Source organism: Suricata suricatta, chromosome 11, assembly GCF_006229205.1.
Source record: "Suricata suricatta isolate VVHF042 chromosome 11, meerkat_22Aug2017_6uvM2_HiC, whole genome shotgun sequence".
Classification (NCBI taxonomy): Eukaryota; Metazoa; Chordata; class Mammalia; order Carnivora; family Herpestidae; genus Suricata; species Suricata suricatta.
In genome coordinates, this window is record NC_043710.1 from 78,838,141 (window position 1) to 78,857,835 (window position 19,695).

A 19,695-nucleotide genomic window follows, 5' to 3' on the forward strand; every position below is an offset into this window, starting at 1 on the left:
TTTAGGCAGATGTTAGGTGATTTCCCCACGTTCTGGTAAATTTCATACTCATCATTGGTCTGCTTAGGCTAGGCTCAATAGATGTTGTGGCTCTTGCAGATTAGATTTGAAAAGTGTGAATTGATCAGTAGGTGAAGATTTATTATAGGCAATGACTAGTGGACCAAATTCTAGTGTTTTGAGGGCTTTAAGGAGTTAGATAAAAGATTGGAGGACACAAGACAAATGCTGTGTAGGGGTAGGTATAATATTGCTTGTGGGTTTCAATCAAGAGACTTATGTAGCTCTTATTATGGGATTCTAAGTTAAACATTAATACTTTATTAGGAAAAACTAACAGAACAAAAAGTATTATAAAAAATTATAAGAAACAAATAAAGTAAAAATATAGGTATGTTCACAATCCTCATCATCCAGCAGTTTTTATCTGAGCCCTCAAATATGTTCTAAACATTTTGAAATAACTATGTAATAAAGAGGAGAAGACTTGAATAGCTATTCCTAACCTGAAGGAATGATGAGGATATTGCAAGCTGTTGTATAAGGATAGTGACCTTGGAATGTATCCCTGACATTGTTGGGTAAGGCTGAAGTGGATGCAGTGCAAAGAACTATCCTTACCCTCCTTTATCAGTTTTATTTTTTTATTTTTTTTTCTCATCAGGTTTGATTCTACATGGGAAGGTGCATAGTTTCAGCTTTGTTTAAAATAGCTTGTTGAAGCCCCGGTTTCAGACTCCTCTTCCTCTGATGTGATAAGAGGACTGCAGTAGGAACAACTGTGACCTGTAGCATTGAGTGATGGCACGAGCTCTCAGCCAGAGGAGTTTTGAGACTCGCCAGTGATGCAACCACTAAAAACGATGACTTACAAAAACTCCTTTTTTATAAGCAAGCAATGTCAATGAAATTAACTTGTAAATTCAAGACATTTGCAGACTTTTTGTTTGTGAGTTGTGGGGGGAATTAGTGGGAAGGTGGTAGGAAGATGAGTAAGATGTCTGCTTTCAATGCGCTTACACGTGGAATAGGGCAAAAAACAGATTTTGAGCAAAGTAAGGAAAAGAAGATGCTGTTTCCATATCAATATAATTATCTAATTTGTGGAAGCTGTTCTTGGAGTTTTTTAGATGTGTAGGCCTGTGTCTAGCCTGTAAGTCAGTCCCACTCTTCATGTGTCCCCTTCTCTTCCCACCCTTTTGGCCTTTTGCTTGTGGGAGTTTTTTTGTTTGTTTGCTTTTCGGTGCTAGTGAGACATTGCTGACTTGGAAGGGAGCAAAATGTAATTAGTTGTCTGGGATCCAGTCTGGAATTTCTCAGGCTCAGAGAACCGGTCAGTTGTTTCCAGAATTGAAGTCCTAAGCAAGACAGCATCCTTGAACTCTCCCTTTAGCACCCTCCTTTCCATTTAAGAGCAGTGTGAGGTCATTACTCCTCTTCTCTAAGGATAAGTGAACTGCTCATGAGCTTTTGATGGCTCCCTTTTATCTGCCAATTACAGTGCTAGCCTAGTGGGAAGCAGCCTGTTGAATCCATCCAACTTAACTTCTCACAGCTGCTCTGCCTGCTTTATATACTGCTTTAGTGTGTGAACTGAGTAAAGACCTTGAGTTAGGAGTAAGGACTTCATCAGCTGGACATTTGGGGCTTAGAAATTGGTGAGGGAGGGTACAGAGTGATTACGAACTGATGTAAGATTCTATCCTTCTTAAATAATAATATAGGCAGACTGGACACAAAATGTACTATCATTTAACTATATTTACATAGTAAGTAATATGTGTGTAAATGCAAAAAACAATGCCCACTGCATCAGTCCTGGTGTGAAGACATGCATGGGAATTAATAACTTCCAAAATCATGTGTCTAGCCTTAAAACCTTACTACTAGGAAATAAAGGCTATCTCTACAAAAAATAAAATAGTATTCTTTTAAAAACACTGTTCATACTGGCTTGTTCAAACAATAGAAGCTCAAAGTTATTACTGTGAATCTACCTATGAGACAGATTGTTTTGCTAGGTGAATTTAGCTCATGAGCATATAGGATAATAAAAGACCATAAATCTTAGTGTATCAATTCAGAATTTATTTCCATACCTAGGTTGGCGATTGAAACTTGCTTTGTTTTGTTCCTGTATTTGGTGCCTGTAATTTGAAACTGCTTTTAAACAGTCTTAAAAGTCCAGATTAAAAATCAGATATTAGTCAGCCTGAGCTAGTGCCAATAAAAATATGAGTCATTATTATGAGGCAGATCTTGTTCATTCTACGTAATTTTGGAAACCATTGGAAAGTCCAGTTGCAATTGTGCATAAACAGCTTAGTTAGTAATGTATGATGGCCTGTGGTAACTCTCAGGAAAGTTTTGGACATGAACCTTGATTGCTCTTAAGAGATTAAACATTTACCTAGAAGGAGAGTCAGTTTGCTAGTAAATATTTTAGGTGGAGACTTCATTCCTTTAGACACACCTAAACAGAAAATTCCTGTGGTAGAGACAGACAACACACAACCACTTGTCAACTAAGGTTATGGCTCCCAGCTCTGAGTGGAGAAATGAGGCCAGCAATTAGGTAATTTAGATCAAAACACATTCATAATAATTGCTCACGTTTCTGACATACCTAATGTGTGTATTCCCATTCATCTGTTTACTGTTTTGAATGCAGATATGCAGACATAGCAGTAATGATGATTAGTGCTTAATAGTTCTTAGAATGAAAACCTGTTACATCTTTAAAAAAAACCCTTTTATATGGAAGCTTGTGTACAAATTATATGTGTATAGATTGATGCACGGTAACTCAAACTGAACTAAGTTTTGCATACTCTGTTGTCTGTAGTATGCTCTACATTTTAGATTCTTTCCTGTTCCTTCTTTAGGAGAATATGTCAAAAAGTGAGACTAGGGCACAAATTTAATACAGTGACATTTCCGGTCACAAGGGCTTCATCGTGTCTCCCTGAGCCAGGAGTGCTTTGCCTAAGTGCAAATATTTGTTGTTTGATTTAAAAAGTGTGACAGTGACAAAATGACTTAGCTGTAAGCCTGAATCACCTTGGTATATATAGACCGGAGCCTGAGAGTGATCATTGACGCCTGCTCAGAGGGTGTGAAGTAGAAGAAATTTTTCAAAGGAGTGGTTGGAACTTTATTTTTCAATTTCTCTCTTAGCGAAATTACTATGGGGAATGAATGCATAAATCTTTCACCAAATAAATTCAGCCACTTCAAGGATGCATTTGTTAGGTCCAATGGAAAGGTACTGTTTGATGCACTTTTGCAGGTGATAAATAAGAACATAGTCCAGGGTGGGAGGCAGAGCAGATGGTTTCTTTTGCGTGTTTTAAAGGGATTCCTTTATAGCACCAAAATACTTTGAGGTAGTAAACTGTGTTTTGGAATAAAAATAATAACTGACATATTTATAAACCCAGGAAATGTACTTAAATGATCATAAATGATTTTAGCTAAGAAAGACCTATTGTCTTCAACTTCAACTTAAAATAAAATTCAACTTTTAAAGTCTGTGGGGGAGAGGCAGAGAGAGAGGAGGGGAGAGAGAGAATCCCAAGCAGCCTCCTTACTGTTAGTGTAGAGCCTGATGTGGGGTTCAGAAATAATAACCATGAGCTCTTGATCTCAGCCAAAGTTGGACACTATACCTACTGAGGCACTCAAATACCCTGTAAAATTTATCTTTTAAAGTATTAAATTATGAAATGCTTTCTGGAAAGACTTTCTTCAGAATCTGGTGAAGAGCTATAAATATTCACCCATAGAGATATTACTAATATTTTAAGGTGGAGTGTGGCCTTCCAACTTTTCTTGAGCATTTCTTGGGAAAAACTTTGCAAACCAGAGGCAATATCATTACCAACAACAACAGAACTCTTCAAAAAGAGACCTGCGATTTTTATTAAGCCTAGGAAACCGATTACCTTCTCATTTGCTGAATCAAAAGAGAATCTATTACTTATTATAAACCCTCATTACAATGGATTTAAATGTGGTTATATAAATCAGGAAGTCATCTGTTAAAGTGGAACATTTCCAAATGCCTAAATTGTTTATACAAATAACATTTTCTTTTGAACTCTGTAGAGGAAGCATATTTTACTTCTTAATGGCTCTCAGTTGGACAATTGAATTATTGTTTTCCACTTTTTATAACCACCCTATTTTTGCACCCACACAGAAACCACCCACAATTAAGGATTGAAACAGCTGGGAAAGTTGCTTATTTCAGGTGGAGTTCCTGTCTTTAAAAAAACATGCCACTTAAGAGAGGTTTTCATCATATTAGCTCTGTGTTTTGAAGAACGCAATTTGATTTAATTTGAAATTGAAAGGCTTAGATTTTTAAATTTCAGGCTCTGAAAAACAACCTGAAGCATATCACAAGTCACATTTTTCAAAGAAAAAAATATGTCTTAACTTGTCTACATTATTTCCCTGAAACACCCCTTTTTTTCTTTTGTGATCTGTTAAACAGAAAGTAGTTAAGTCTGTTTCATGGAGAACTTTCTTATCTCCTCCAGCAACTTGTATGCTCCTCGAGATTAGAAAATTTTACTCACATTTCTATTCCTGCAGAGTACTTAAGTGCTTTTTATGTAATAGAGGCTTAGTCAATATTTGTTACATGAATAGTCCCCCTGCAAAACCTAGGGAACCTTTATAGAAACAGATCATTGTAAGGTACATAAATAGAATTTTAGGGTCATGCATTAAAGAATAAAATATATGTATTTGGATATGTCTAGCATGATTCTTTTCAATATAGTAATAAACTAAGTTTTATACAGACACATACATACATCTCACTTTTGCATGTACTTGAGAATCATTTAGAACAAAGTTCTTAGTATTTCTGAATATTGCAAACCAGAGCTAAGCATTTTTATATTCTTTATTTAGTGTCTATTGACTGTTATGTTAGGTGACTCTGTGCCAATTCCTGGGGACCTGGTGGTGAAGATAGTTACAGCTCTTGCTCTCATGGAGTACACTGAATTAGAAGCTAAGATGGCAGCAATATATTCCTTTTAAGACAATATAACTTAAAGAAGGATGGTTTCAAAGTGAGTGGATAGAGAGGGAAAAGACTTTTATCTATGATTAGTGACTTAGGATAGCTCAAATCCCAGCAAAATGACTAGACAGGGAAATAAATGCCATAGCCCTATATAACTTGGAATGCAGGAACATACAGTTGAGCCTCATTATTCACAAATTCTGTATTTGTGCATTTGTCTACTCTACAATATATCCCTGAAGTTAATACTCCTGGCGCTTTTGTGTTCATGTTCATATGTAGAGGTTGGGATGCTTGACTCAGAGCCTCTGTTGTATAAAATGAACTGCAGTGAGGCAGCCATGGCTAATCAACAACTAATAGGGTTATTTTTTGCCTGCTTTATAAGGGCAATAATCCAACTTGTGTTGAATAAAATTTAACTGAATAGATTTTAAAGACCCACTATCTTACTGGCTTTACTCAGTGATTCCTGAATTAGGCAGCATCCAATTTAGCAGATAGAAAGGAGTTCTGAAGAGCTTGTACAAGGCAAGAGATTTTTAGATCAAAGTGAACAAGAGCAAAGAAATTGCACTGGGCACTTGCTGATTGGTTAAAGCAAGGTTACTCTCCTTATATGGAGAAAACAGAAGTTTTGGACTTGTGTTAGGCAGCTTGTCCTAAGCAAACAAACAGAGATTGATTGACTTAGGTCTTTTAATGAGAAAGTAGGTATAGAAACTTAAGTTTGGTTTGCTAACATGGGGTTTAGTGTGAATGACTCCATTGGATCTAAGCTGGTTACTTTAGCAAGTAAAAGGATCAGAGATTAGAGTCAGGACCTTGCTTTTGTACCTTTCTTCCACTCTTCTTAGCCTGTCTATGCCTGTATTTCCTGTCAGTAAAACTCACTTATTCTATAAGTACCCAAGTGCCAACTAAATCTAAGGCACTATAAAATGGCTTCAGTAATTGATATTTTCACTGGCCAACATTACACAACCAATTACAGTTAAGCCACAGTTGTATTGAATGCTATTAAAACAATGTATATTAGGCTGAGAGAACATAGATACTCAAGATAGACCAAGCCTAGTTGGGTGAGTGGGAAGATGAGGGAAAGCCACTCTGACAAAGTGATGCTTAAATTATTCATGGAGAAGTGGTAAGTGAAGGAGGAGCAGGGAGCAGATTCCAGATCTAGGAAGGGGTTGAATAAAGGCCTTGAGGAACAAAGAAGGACACCCAAGGGGAAGATGTCCTGTGTGAAGGTTTTGGGCAGATAGATAAGACCTAATAAGTTAGAGGATGTGCAGTTTTAACCTAAAGGTAATGAGAAGCATTGCAGGGTGTTAATCAGAGCAATGATGTTATATTTGGATTTTAAAAAGGTTAATCTGACTGTCTTATGGAAGATTTAAGAAGGCTGCCCCATATGACCTTTTTTAAAAAATGTTATACTTGTCATATCTTTGGATTTGTACCTAGCAGAAAATGGAGCTTGGGTAGCCTGACTTTAATAATGTAACTTATGGGTATGATACTTTTTTTTTTTTAAATACACTTGCATTGACCAACAGAGCCACAGTTAGAGTGCATCCCTTTACTTTTCTGTGTGAATAGAATATCTTAGTAAAATTGGTATGATGTTGGTTGGCTTGTAATGGCATGCCTGAACTGTGACATACCCAGGATGATGTTTTTTCCCCTATTTTTTGCATGATAACATAAACATGTTTTATCGCTTGCTGGTAAACATCAGGTACCATAAAGTTAGGTGGTGGCCTGCGTATCTGTTAAGTGCATCGTTTATGGTTTGTTGGTAATTTCCTAGTTTACTTACTGGAGTTCATCTGCTCCTGTTGAAGATAGTCTGCTTTGAAAATAGCTTTTGAAGATAATATTTTTTCTCAGTTTTCTTGGTGTGGAGTAGTGGAGATCTTTATGTCTCGAAGCTGTTTTTCTTTAGTAGTAGGATGCTTCTCATACCTTCTTCATGTACATGTGGGGATGGGAAGGTAGGAAGTTGCACAGACTATTGTTTTTATATTTTTTTGTTTTTTTTGAATTATCTGTAAGTATTACTTCTGACTTAGAAATGACTTGGTTTCTTAGAATCCCAGGTTTAGTATCTTAGAGTGGAAAGAGACCATGTATAACATGGACGCTATCATTTTGCTTTAGAAACAGGTAGAATGATTTGCTAAACTCATACTAGTTAGAACCTTGGTTGCCTGGCTGCTGGGTCAGGAACTTTCACTCTTGGGTTGTATTTATTCATTTGTTCATTCATTCACTCATTTGTTCATTCAGTAAAGCCTTATCAAGCACCTGTGATATGTCAGACACTGTTGTGAGTGCTAAAGACACATTGTGCAAAGCAGAAAAATAATCCCTACCCAATGGAGGTTTGTCAGAGGAGTTAGATGACAAAATGTAAATGTTTACTATATATTAAGTTAGACTGATAGGCACTATAGAAAGAGATAAAAAAGAAGGTTATTTTAAAAATTAAGTATTTTTAATACAGAGACAGATAATTTTAAGATCATGGTATTACCACAAACTGCTTGTAAAATGAGCCAATTTTATCTTCTGTTCCCAGGATCATCAATCAAATGTACCTGGCCATGAAAACACTGACCTATTTCTAGATTTGAAACCTTGGTGCAAAAGTCTAAAGGTAGAAAATACTTCTGAGGCATGCTAGCTTGTAAGCACTAGATTTTTTTCTGAAGCATTTAAAACGTGAAAGCATTTCTTCACTGCGTCCTTCTGCTCTAGACCATTGGATTTCTTGCCTTGCTCGGGCATATTCAGTGTGTGCACGCGAATGTTCATTGTCTTGATATGTGCACTCCTGAGGAAAATGAAGGGGTGATGTCCTTTTCGGCTGGAGCGCGAGGACTGAGGGCCAGAGCGTATCTCAGAGGGCTTTGCTGCATCGCCGAAAGTCTCAGATGCATGTTCTCAAGAGACACTTGGGGCTTTTGCTTCAAGTTACCCTTTAGGAGGTTTATTCTGTCATCTGTATATGTGATGAATTATAGCATGGAAGTATTTGCCAGAGTGAGTCAAAGATTGCCTTCATCAGTAAATCTTTTATGGACCAAGAGAGAACATTTCTAAATGTGAATGAAATAATAAAAGTACAGTGTCACTTTTGACATAAAGTGTTTGGACCAGAAAGGCAATAGTTCTAGAAACTGTGTTTGAAATAAGTGAGTTAGGAGACAGGGAATGGACACCCAGAGACTATTGGAAGACTCATTGACAAAGGCAAGGGCAAGCATATGAACACTGAGGAGAGATTTGGTGGCTGTGGGGAAGAAACAGACTATATAGGGAGAGCAAAAGAGTTAAATTTTTTAGACCTAAAACAATGTCTTGCCTTACGTTGGCTAGGAATCTGTGGCTGCACAAAAAGGCTAATTCTGGGTAATTTCTCGGACATGGAATTTCAGAATAGTTGCTGAGTCATGATTCTGAGCTCTGTGGAGAGAAGAGCTTTCAGGCCATGCTTCATTCTTGGGACTCAAAGATAATGTCTTGTTTCCTCCATAACCACGAGGGCCAAGAGTACTACTTTTGCCACTAAAAATACTGATAAGCTTCAAGGCGGAAGTAGAGCTAATCTTTACAAATCTTATTAAAATATATACTGTTTTGTATTTAAATATAGTTTTAATTCTTAATTCCTCATGCATCCTCCCCCTGCCTGCCTTTCACAAAAGCCAATAGTTGCCAAACTGGCAGTCATAAGAATCAACAATGGGAAGCCTTAAAAATGTGATTCCTGGTCTGTACCCTAGACTTGAATGAATGAAGGTTGAATCTCCTGGGAGGAGGAGGTTTTACCTATATGGAGATTCCTTAAATCTCCCTGGGAGATTTAAGTTTATGGAGATTCATGGTGTCTGATATAAGCCTTTGGAAAACAACTACTCTCAACAATTGTGTTTATACTGAGGGGAGCTCAATTGAAGAGGGTATTAAAATAGGGAAAAACTCTATTTCAGAGTTGTGCTTTTTGGATCACTCTGATGCACAGCATTCTCCCAGTGGAGACACTAACTCTGTAAGAAGACACATGTTTGTAGGGAAACCGGATCGTTTATTGCCACATTGTCCTTCACACCCTGAAAAAAGGTGTTAGTTTATACAAAATAAGTAGGTGTTTACCCTTAGAATGAGAGATAGTGTTCATGGGCCAGTGTAGATGCTCTACAGATTTTCCAGACATGAAAAGAATCAGTTTTTCAAATTAAAATCACAAAGTGTGACTTAGTTCATGCTGATAGACTTTGGATTCTGTAGAATTCTCTATCACTAATGAATATATTCTTGCAAAAAAACTTATGTGCAGTTTTGTCAATTTAATACATGCAAATGTGAACAAAATCTTCTTGTAGCCTTATAAATTACAAGGTAAGAATAAAAATATCTTATTATTTTATTACAGTGATATTTTATTATCACTGTAATACTAAGGAGAATGTGCTGAGTGTTTTAGGCATAATAAAAACGTAGTAAAAACATAAATGTAGGGAGAGCACCAAAGCTGGAGAACGGACTTCTGACCAGGGATATCAGAGGATGCTTGATTAGAGAGGTTATTTGATCTGGGCCCTAGTAGTTAGGTGAGATACAGCCTAGCAAATGCAGGCAAAGGGAAAGCATGGAAATTGGAAACTGTAGGGGTGTCTAGTCGTTTCAAAGTGCTAAGTTAGAGATTAGAAATAGTAGTATTTCTGGCTAAGATACTCGGAAAGGTTCCTATGGTCAGATACTGGAGGCCTCACATTGCTTGCAGTATAGAGTTTGGATGTGGACTCTATCCAACTCAATAAACTTGAATGGATAAATAATGACATAATCAGAAGTGTCCTTTAGGCATTTTATTCTGACCATTATACATATGATGAATTAGAGTCATGGAAGCTGGGAAACCAATAATTAGACTTCTGTAATATTATAGCAGAGATGAAGTGATATCCTGCTATGGATATGGAAGAAGGGTAGAGGAGAGAGACCAGCAGTATTTGGTGACTGGATGTGTGGAAGGGAGGATTGAGGTTAATCCATCACTTGAGTTCATAACAAAATGGTGTTTTGAGCCCGTTTATGTGTTTATATGTGGCAGAGTACCTGAGTGTAGAGTAGAATAAGGAGTTCAGTTTTGACACATGTTAAGATTTGACAGGTAGAGAGAATCTCTCCTAGAAATTCCTGAGAGGTAACTGGACTTGCTCAATTTCATGAATTGGGGTGGTATGATCAGTCCTGGAGTCCTGAGAAAGTGGATACATTTCATGTGATTCAAGTGGGGTCAAAGTTTCACTCTGCAAGTTGTTAGCTGTATGATCGTGGGTATTATTTAACCTCAATATTTCAGTTTCTATTTGTAAAATAGAATGGTGAGTGAAGATTTGGGTGTTTTACTTTACATCACCTTGTGGAGTACTGAGGATTAAAGAGCTGTGTGCAGTGCTAGTGTATGTGTCAAATAAATCCCCTTTTCCTCTGCCAACCCTCAGGTGTCCCTGCTCTTCCTCCTTCACAAGGAAGAAGAAATATATTTGGCAGAAGGAGAAAGAGCTGTGTAGAGAGAATGTGATGATGGAAACAATAGAAATGGAGCTAGACACAGAGAAGGGGGAGATTAGAAGCTTCATGGCGAGAAAAAGGGCCCCTTTTCTGAGACAGGCAAGTTGAAGAGAATGAATAAAGATAGTGTTAATCAGAGGGTCTTGAACTTCTCTCAGAGAAGCAGGAGGCTAGGCATACTCATCTGGTATGAGTGAGTAAGGGGAAGTTGGGGCTAGGTTCTTAAGTAACAAAATTCTTTTTAGATAGCCACTGTGGGAAATCGGACTAGGAGTAGACTAGAGTTGAATAGAGGGATTGCCAAAAAGCAAAAAGCGAAGGGCTTAGATAGCTTGAACTCTTAGTGTCCTTGTGGGTGTGTGAGTTACAGCAGAGAGAAGGTCACTGGAGGTTAAGAGGTTGTGGAACACAGAAACTGGATATTGGACAAGGAAGGAAGTGGATATTGAAGCCTCAGTAGGGTGGTGGCAGGAGCTTTGGGTGCAGAGGAGGAGTATGAATGGTGTGCCTCTGTCTTTGTGGAATGTGAGGGAGTGCTGGGAGGAGGGTTTCTGATAGTGCTAAGGATTGGTGGGGCTTGAAAGAAGTGGCTGTCAGTAACAAATTTCTCATTGTTCCCTTTAAGGCAGGATATTTGGGGCCTGATCACCCCTACAGCACGAACAGCTCTGGGACTGTTTACTTTAAGGATGATAAGCCTGTTCTTTGCTGTGATGCAGCAGGGTAGCACACTGGCATTCCCTTCCCTGCCTACCTCCTTTCCGCGCCCCCCCCTCCCTCTACGCCCACTTTGACAATAATGGTTTTCTGGAATACGATAGACTTTGGAATGAATCAGTCAAAATTAAGTACCTGCTTCTCCACCTACTAGTCGTGGCTTGGGGCAAATTACTCCAGGTGATGGTTGATCCTCTTTTTCTCATCTGCAAAATGAGGATAAAACCTACTCAGTACCTCAGATCATTTTGTGGACATTAAATGAGGTAGTATGTGTGACATCTCTGCCTCTTGGTAGCGGTGTCCAGAGTGTGCATGCTCTGCATACCGGGGGAAAGATGACTTCTGAATTGGGGGTTGTTTTGGCTTTGGGAAACAGGTCAAACACCACTAAAACAAAACAGAACTTAAGGCAACATCAGAATAACACGTTTTCATTTTCTAAAATGTATGCTTCAAAAGAAAACAAAAATATGTGACTTGGAGACTGTGTTATGTATAAAAATACTTATAATAACAAAATCTCGGAGTAAAAGATCTTGGGAATTCAAAAGAAATTCATTTGAAGTGATGAGATAGTCTTCAAAGAAACCAGCTAGAATGAGGTTTTGAAATTGTGTAAAATTGAAAGGCTGTCTTTCTATATTTGTATGTATTCATTTGCCAAAATTTGAACTTAATATTATATAATGTATATGTCCTCTGTGTGTGTGTGTGGTGTGTGTGTGTGTGTGTGTGTGTGTGTGTACTAGAATCTCAAACTACTTTGCAGTTTCAAAGCAGACATTACTAAAGGGCCCTACCTTCATTCAGAGAGAATATGGGAAGGAAAAATCATTAGATAGGATAGTGTAGAATTACTTCTGTGCCTCTATTGTGACTTTTCATCTTGAAGTCCTACTTCTCCTCGATTGTGATAGGTAATCCTAATGATCTGCTTACAGGGTAAGTCCCTGGTTTATAGAAGGTGTGAACCCTTCGGTGAGTCCCATTGTTATACCAGTGAGGATAAGAGAAACCAGACTCCACCGTAGACCAGAAAAGATTAAAGATTGGCAACCTCACCACAAATTCTGAATCACAGTCCAAATGCGCAATGGCAGGCAACGTTAGAACCTGCGTTCATACGCTAAAGTATAGCGCAGGTAAAGCACCTGATCATCCAGGGAATGGAACCCAGGTATGGTGGGAGACAAGAAGAACAGGAGTTAGAAGTTAAAAAGGAGACTAGATTACTGGCCATAACCCCTGCAAAGAATCTGGGTAGTATGGTTAGAGGATAAATGGGAACAATTAAAAGTACAAAGAAACGTCTTGGTATTATGGATTCCAAGGTGAAGATTCTGTCCCTTTGTCTTGTCTGTATTGGCATTTGTGTACTGGGTGGAACAAACGTGGCACAGTTGGTGGTCATAGACAAGTGATTAAGCAGAGATGTAGCAGTTTTTAACTCTATACAGAGTACCTGGGCAATCTGATAAAGGTTTTCTGACTTTTCATGTGTAGGCTGTGCTTTTGTTATTGTTTTTAATGATTAATTAGCAAACTATGTTATAATATCAAATAAATTTTTATTACCAAATAATACTTAATATGTTCTTCCAACTTGCTACATCTTACGTCTGCCAAAACCTAATACACTTGCATGCAATACTATACAAGTATGCGCTGGTAGCATATGAAAGAAGAATTTAAATACAAGTTTATAGGGACTTGTTTTCAATAGTAATCTTTTTAATTTGTGTTTGGAAATTAAGAAAATAAAACACCAGGAGGACATTGTGGAGAACTTGGTTTAATTATCTTAAAGATCACTATAATTTCTTTGTATTTTCATGAGACCTTAGATTCCAAGGGGCCGTGAAGTGTTAGAAGAAAGATGAGTGCCGCTCTGTATGTGGGTGTATTACAGTGACCTGCCAGCGTTCAGCAGTGGGCCTGTGATTTTTTGTTCCCCTGTTTGTTTAGGAAGCAATTTATTGGCTTTGCAAATAGGCATCCATGGAGCTTGAAGCCACAAATAGAGTGGAACAATCTTTTGTGATGTTGTGGCTTCTAGAAAATAAGTAGAGTTTTCGGTTGCAAATAATGTTAGGTATTGCAGACAGAGTAGACAGCCCATCAAGTAGGGGGTGTTAATTTTTACACCAGCACACAATATCTAGTTGATATTGTGTGACGAGTTGGCGCCACTTTTTATATCTTGCTGTTTTACAGACATCATTATTTCTTCTTAAGGCATACCAAAATGATCCTGCTTCTTGCTATGTTAATGGGTTAAATTGTTCCTGACCCAAAGCTTGCTGTTCAGTTTCTGCGCTTCCCTTGATTTTCTAAATGTTCAAAGAATTAAAACTTCCTCAGTGGGAGTTCCAGGCATGAACTGCTGGTGTGATACCCTGGGTCGTTCATTGAAGGTTCCATAGTGTATTGCTGAGTGTCACTTGGTTGTGTAAGTTGATTCCAGTTTTATTTTTTTAATGTGGCCAGATCTAAATTACCTTCTCTGGCTCATATCCTCAGTTCAGTCTTAGTATTTTACTGCTCCTCTTGTACTCTGTGTGGAAAAAACAGTCAGTGCAAGAAGGATATGAGGAAAGGCCTTGAGAGTCTAGATGGTCCACCCAGATAGAATAGTAAAGTGACTCTTGGGGCATTACCTGGACTTCTAAAATGATTGGATTGGTTCAAGCTGGCCTTTACAGACTTTTATAGGTTTCCATGTTTTCCTTGAAGTTTGGCCAAGTCTAAATCCCACTGCTAATAACTTAGTTCTCCCCTATTCATCAGCACATCTGAACATCATAGTTATTAACTGAAAACTGTGTTGTTGACGTAATGGAATATGTCACTGAGTTTTTGATCTGTACTTCTGTTTGAGTATGTATTTATGCTGCTTAGGTTTGAGGAAAAAGGACTCTAGGGAGAAATATTTAACATATCATTATCTGATTATGATACAAATATTGATTGGATGTGAGAGAGACATGCTTTCTCAAATCTCCTAATTGTGAAATCTGTAAAGCTCAAGCAGATTAGTTGTGGAAACATTTAATAGTATAATGCTTAGTACTTACTGTAATGGAGTCACGTTAACAATGAATATGGAGTAATTTTCTTTATGTTTTTCTGATTCTGTCTTCTAGGCACTAATCTGGTTTTCCACAGTTAAAAATAGTTAGGGTGAACTTAAACCTGCTGAAAAGATCGAGTTAGGAAACAAATATTTTAGACAGTTCAGGAATGTTTTAGAATTTATGATATTGGTAAATATAGAAGCCATTATTATACTTCTTCACAGTGTGGGTATATTTTTGTCTTTGTGAATGCTTATACTCTTGAGATCTGTTATGAATATACCTGAATAATAGATTTCTTTTGTTTCAAAAGTATTTTTCCAATATCACATTGTAGAGATAAAAAGGGTAACCTACAGCAGTATTCTTAACCTCAGTAATTTGTTGGAAAGTTAACATTTATGTATGAAACTGTATTTTGATTGCTCTCCGCTAATCTCATGGTCCAGATGGTCAGGAAGGGGAAAGATTATTACTGGTGAATACAGCCAGGAAAGTTTCATGCAGGTGGCAAGAATGCAGATAGCTAACATAATTTTCCAAAGTATCTGGACTTTTTTAATAATATTTTATGAAACCTAGAATAAGAGTCAGTATGTTTCTTTTTATAGAGCAAATAGATTATGGAAATATATTACAAAATTTATTAAATCATTTAATGTTCATCTATTTAAAGACCACTATGTATTAAATATTGTTTTTGGGAAATTGCTCTCACTCTATCAAGCTCCTGTCATCCACCTGAGTATAGGCAGAGTCTGTAATTGCAAGACCAGCTGTTACATTTGATGTTAGTCAGGATCCCCAAATCAGGTAATGAAATGACTATTTATGTATATATCAACATTGATAAACTATAGAACATCACAATAACTGCTTATAAAAAAGTATTTGGGTATTAGAAATTTGCATCTAATAAAAATATTTTTAGATTTTACTTAGGTAAAGTCTTAGAAGAAATTTCTCTAATAGTCAACATCAAGAGTTATTTTGTTTAAGGCACTGTGGTGGGTGGGTGCTGGAGCAGTCATTTTATATGTTTTGTGCCCAAGGCCTGATGGGGAATTTGTTTTGTGCCCAAGACTCCCCTACCAGTTTTCATGGTCTCTAAAGGCTTTTGTGGATACTGGCCACCAGAGATTCTAATACTGGCTTGTCATCTCTGAGGAGTTGCTGGGGTACACTTGGCAGTGTGGATCTACCTGACTTGTGTCAGAGATGCCTTTAGATTTTGAGGATGGGCCAGGTTAGGAAGTAACTGGCTATCCATCAGCCATTTGTCCGAAAACCCAACTCACACAATACTACTTTGAAGTATTTTATACCTGCTTAATAGGATTGTTAATTCCTCTTCTCTTTCTGTTATTTTGTGCTTTGTAAACTTCTTTCTAAAAATATTTATTTATTTATTTATTTATTTATTTATTTATTTAGAGAGGGAGTGAGAATGTGAATGGAGTTGGGGGTGGGGCGTTGGGCAGAAAGAGAGAGAGAATTGCTGTGCTCCACAGTGTCAGCACACAACCCAGTGTGGGGCTCAGTCCCACAAACTGTGAGATTATGACCTGAGCTGAAATCAAGAGTTGGACGCTTAACCCACTGAGCTGACCCATGCCCCTATGCTTTGTAAACTATTAATGCAATACTTTGACATTATAAATAAAATGACTTCAAGGAAAGCATTAAATAAGGGTTGAGAAAGTTAGTAGGTCATTGTTACTAATTCATGAAATGGTGTTCCTGGCTGTTCATTTTCCATGCAGGACAAATGACAAATGAAATATCTTCATTTGGACTAAGAAACATATATTTCTATGGAACTGACACTATACTGTTTAAAGAAAAGTTTTAGTTTTTTGAAGTCATTTCCCTGAAAAGTCAACAAAAGAAGAAGAGACAAAACTTATTGTCAAATTGGGACAGACCCAGAAAACTGCTGGAGGGAGAGTAGTTTTTGTTGGGAGGAACCAGACATGCAATTGCTTTTGCATGTTCAAATTTTTCTCCTCAGACATTCTCATCATAATAAACTATTATTGTACTGAGTCTATAAATAGTATTTATATGGGAAACAGACCAGAACACCATTCAAATAAAGCAGGAAACAGCATCATTAATATTTAGACAAAGAGGTACAACATCAAAATGAGAATGTGAGTTTCCTAATTACTTAAACCAAAATCTGACTTAAGGCAACTGCACGATTTACTCTTGAAGCAGTAGTTACCTTGGGGAAGCCTGTGGACTTCTTAGTTGTCACAGGATGATGCTCCTGGGACTATTCAGACACTACTCCATGAGGCAGTTGTTTTTTGGGTTGACCAGGTAGAAAGTTCTAGGGTATCCCAAGCAATCTAAATCGAGCTACATCTTCATTTATTCTAAAAATACCTGTTGTCAAAAAACAAGACAAATCAGTCTTGTCAGGTTTCTATATGCTAGATATTTACTTAATTCTGGGAAAATTAGTCAGTGAATTTAGCCTCCTAAAATTTAGTCTTGTAGGAAAATAAAACATTTATAGCATGTGTTATTTTTCATTATTTAAAAAGGTTAAAGATTTTTAACAGGCTTAACAAAAACTATCAACCTCTCATCTAACAAGCCCTCACCACTTAGTTATGCCAAAGACCGCTTTAAACTTTTAGCCATTTCTATTTCTTTCAAGACCATGATTGTTTGCTACTACATTTTTTCCTCAGTTTTAGATACGTTCTTCTCATTTTATACTGTTATGTTTATATCATAGTGACTTTGCACATACTAAAACTGAGTTATTTCATTTATTTTCATAGTGTTATGATATAACTGTTTTCCCAAGAGTTAGTAATTACCTTTGAATTTTCTTTAAAGGAAGTGTAAATTTCCTTTCATTACATTCAGATACATTAGAATATTGGTCAGTTCTATTTTTATTCTCTGGAGACATTTCCTGGAGCCTATAACCTATTGCTCCAGTCTAGATAAGATCCTCTCTGAACCTTTTGCACAATAGTTGTCCTGGAATATGCCTCTGTTGACATGAGAATTTCATTGCTTCTATGCTATATTGGATCCCCGACTTCTAGATTCTATTTCCTCTATTTTTCCTCTTTTTGGTTTATTCTCATGTGTTGTTAGAGTGCCTTATCTAGTATTTTCTTATAAAAGAAGCATATGAAGGTAGTTGTTTTTGTTTTGTTTTTAATTAAAAAACTTACGAGGCATTGAGCTTGAAATCTGGGATTAAAGTGCTTTTTAAACAGACTTTCAAATACTTTCTATCACCTCTTATTTTCTCCCCTTTAGGAGTACTTGCAGCTTCTAATTCCTGTAGCTCAAACTGATTTACCTCTTGGTTTCTTTCTCTGTAGATAAGGCCTTCCATTATCCAAAATTTTTTTGACTTTTTTTTTTCCAGGTTCACCAATGAAGCTCTTCAGTGGCAATAGATAGTTGACAAAATGATAGAATGCTTTCTTTACCCCATTATTTCATACAAAAATAAAGTATGCTATTATATACTCCATTTAACGCTTTTTATATTTTTGTAAAATGTTTCTCTTTTCAATTTAGTGCTGTCACAACTAGGTTGTATTGTAGCATTTTATTTTTGCAGAAGTTAAAATCTCAAATTTCTAAATAAAAAATGCTATTTTTATTCTAAGGTCATGAATGTGTTTATCAGATTAATCTGAGTCTCCCATATAATTCTTTGATTTCTCTTTTGGCAACTGTGAATAAAATCCAGTATGAAGTAATTGCAGTGATAGCATTTCAAACCAGCTTAGTTAGTATAAATAAGCCTAGTAGTTCTAAAAAGAGTGGAGAAAAACCTGTAGATTGTAATTTTAAATTCTTGAATGGAAAACATTCTTTTTCTTAATAACTGCTGTAATGAGACTCTTGATTTATTTTTTTCACTTACTTGCTTTTATTATAGACTTTATGCCAGACTTATTAGACTTCTGGTCTTACAGAATGTTTTCAGTATTAGTATGGATGTAGGAAGATGTAGGGAACCTAAAGAATATAAAGACGTAGAAGGGAAAGTTCAAAGCCTTAAGTAGAGGAGTGCCTGGGTGGCTCAGTTGGTTAAGCTTTCGATTTAGCTCTGGTCATGATCTCGGTTCCTGGGGTGGTTTCTGAGTTTGAGGTCCGCACCTGTCTCTGTGCTGGCAGCTCAGAGCCTGGAGCCTGCTTTGGATTCTGTGTCTCTCTCTCTTTGTGCCCCTCCCTCACTCCTACTCTGTCTCTCACTCATTCTCTCTCTCAGAAATAAAAACATTTAATAAAAGCTTAAACAGAAATATTTTTTGCCTTTACCTTATCTGTTCTGTTAGTTCTGTAATCAAAACATTACAACTTTAGTTATATTAAGTATAAGGTACAGAAATTGATGTGAATGAATTACTGTCTTACAATTTCCATTTGACTATACATTTTTAAAAAAATATGCTACTATTATTCCTGATTTACATTTTGGTTTATTCTCCCAATGTTTCTAGGAGTATTTGATCTTTTCCCCAAGACAGGGCAATATAGTTCCGATAGCTTTCTAAAGCAGTGCTTCTTTAGAAAGTTTTCTGAACTTGTGATGAGCACTGGGTTTTGTACCTAAGTGATGAATCACAACATTGTACATCGGAAACTAATATTACACTATATATTAACTAGCTGGAATTTAAGTAAAAGCTAAAAAAGAAAAAAAAAAGAGAACAGTGCTTCTCAACTTTAATATGTAGATGGATCACTTAAAGATCTTACTAAAATGCAGAAACTGAGACGAAGCTTTAGTCTGTATTTCTTTTTTTTTTAATGTGATAGTATGTTTATTATATCAAATTGATAAATACAGAGAATGAGGAACACGGCATTGGCCTTGGTGCAGGCAGATGGGAATTTTGATTTTTGCAGCTGATGGCAGCATTAATTTATATGCCATTCTTTTTTTTTCCCCCCCTCCCCCTTCCCCTTCAATCCTCAGTTCATTCTCAGCATTCAATAGTCTCTCAAGTTTTGCATCCCTCTCTCTCCCCAACTCTCTCTCCCTCCTCCGCTCTCCCTGGTTCTCCATTAGGTCTCTCCTGTTTTCCTGCTAGACCTATGAGTGCAAACATATGGTTTCTGTCCTTCTCTGCCTGGCTTACTTCACTCAGCATGACACCCTCAAGGTCCATCCACTTTCCTACAAAGGGCCATATGTCATTCCCTCTCATTGCCATGTAGTACTCCATCGTGAAGATATACCACAACTTCTTGATCCATTCGTCAGGTGATGGACATTTAGGC

The 19,695-nt window shown here is 37.0% G+C and overlaps 1 protein-coding gene across 1 annotated transcript in view; it reads left to right on the plus strand.

Moving 5' to 3' along the window:
- The window catches only part of ARHGAP42 (Rho GTPase activating protein 42), a 276,802-nt gene that overhangs the window by 71,261 nt on the left and 185,846 nt on the right, over positions 1–19,695 (plus strand). The window lies entirely within an intron of this gene.